Source organism: Cyprinodon variegatus, unplaced genomic scaffold (genome assembly GCF_000732505.1).
Source record: "Cyprinodon variegatus isolate N-32 unplaced genomic scaffold, C_variegatus-1.0 Scaffold1782, whole genome shotgun sequence".
Lineage (NCBI taxonomy): Eukaryota > Metazoa > Chordata > Actinopteri > Cyprinodontiformes > Cyprinodontidae > Cyprinodon > Cyprinodon variegatus.
Genome location: NW_015152235.1, coordinates 3,008 through 4,968, shown reverse-complemented (window position 1 = coordinate 4,968; position 1,961 = coordinate 3,008).

Sequence of the window (1,961 nt, the reverse complement as noted above, 5' to 3'; positions counted from 1 at the left end):
ATTTAAAATGTAGGCAACGGCATGAAAAAAGTGGTTTCTACTTTTACTTTTATACTTTAAGTAAATTTACAAGCCTGTACTTTGTTACTTTTACTGGAGTAAAGAAGTTTAATCAGTACTTCCACTTTTACCAGAGTATTTTTTAACACAAGTATCTGTACTTTTACTCAAGTACGGAAAGTGAGTACTTTTGCCATCTCTGTATATAGATCACTAGTATAATATACAGGTGGATATTACTTTAAAAAATGTTTTTACAGTTATGTACAATAGCATAATATACAGATGGGATTTACTATAAAATGAATAAATACAGTTTGGACAGAAGCTATCTAAATTAAAGTGCAGTGGAAGGTAATTGCATATTACAGTTAAAGTACGTTATTGCAATGTGTATATGTAAACAATTGGTACTGTGAATCGTGCAAGATGCATATAAAGAGTTGTTACCATAGTAACAGTCAGGAGTGCAGGTGAACTTTACAGTCTTGTAAAGAAAAGACTGTATATAAGGTGAAGTGTGAAAGAGAAAGCTGCTTTGGGGCCATTAAGGGAAACTTAATAGTGATTATGTCATAGGGAAAACAGCACTCTGTCTTCATATCAGTGCTCCCACAGGGACGGAGTCCTGCTGCCCCGTCACATGTTTGGCTGGGCAGCAAGTTAAAGGCTTAGAAAAAACATTTCTTCACTAAACTCATTCATTCATCCTGGCTTTTTACTCTCAGGGACAATTACAGATTAAAGCTGGGCTTACACCGTGCGATTTTACGCCCTTTTCGAAGCGACTTTACAGTGGTGCGAGAATTTTCCGATCGGCCCGACTTTCCGCCTGATGGTGCGTGGTGTAGCGTACAGCGGGTAACGAGGGGCGATCAGCCTCTAACGACTCCCTCCCCATCAGGAGTCGTAAGGTCGGGAGAAAATCAAACATGTTTGAAATTCAGTCGCCGTCGTAAGGGGGTCGTGGGCAAATCGCTCAGTGGACAAAAACAAAGATTCTTCTTTCTCTTCTTCCTCTCATATGAAATGTCATGGTGATGTCATCAGTACGCTTCTGTTCCAACTGACCCATATTTATGCTGCGTGCTCCCGTTCTCCCAGACTTTCCTGTGTTCTTCTCAAAAACATACTTGGCGAGAAGACGAGTCCGTACTCACGTTCTAGTGAATTGAGAAATGGCATACTGTAAGTCTAAGTTTATCTTGTATTCTATGAATACTTTGACAAAGCTGTGTACTAAATAGAACCGAAGAAAGAAAAGAAAGTTATTAGTTGAGCTGCTCACAGGTCGTTTTGAACTTGTGGAAGATGAGCTCAAAGGTCGGACAAACCTGAGCTGTAAATATGTTTAATGGTTTTGTCCAAGGCTCCACTGTCCTGCCAGCAACGGCGTCCTTTAAAGTGCTGACTGTCTTCCTTTGGGTCACACCGATGGACGGTTATTGGACGGAGGACACAGCTGGTTGACTCTCTCAGGCTTCCTGCTTATGACCAAAGCTTCCAAGTATAACTACAATAGAGGTGACTCCAAAAAGCCCAGAAGGCAGGACCTTTTAGTTTAATTAGTTGATGGTTATTTCAATAATTGATCACGATTAATACAATTATTTGTTTTAGCTCCAGTGTGAACCGTGTTTTGACAATTTTCCCATTTGCTCTCTAGTGTTTGCCAGTGAGAGCGCGGTAATGCTCAGGACAATCTGTGCATCAACCACGTTCCTCTACTCTACCCCAACAAAAGCTCTAGAAGAGAAATCACTAGTAATTTGCTCTTTGCAAATATAAAGGATCATCTTTATCGAACCACATGAAGGTAGTATTTAACAGGGTGTCTACAAGTATAAACAAGTTAAATTTAATACTTTTTAAGACCTTTTAATACCTTTTTAAATGAAATTTAAGACCAAACGTACGATGGAAATACAAATCAAAATGACGGTTGAGTTTAAGAACATCGG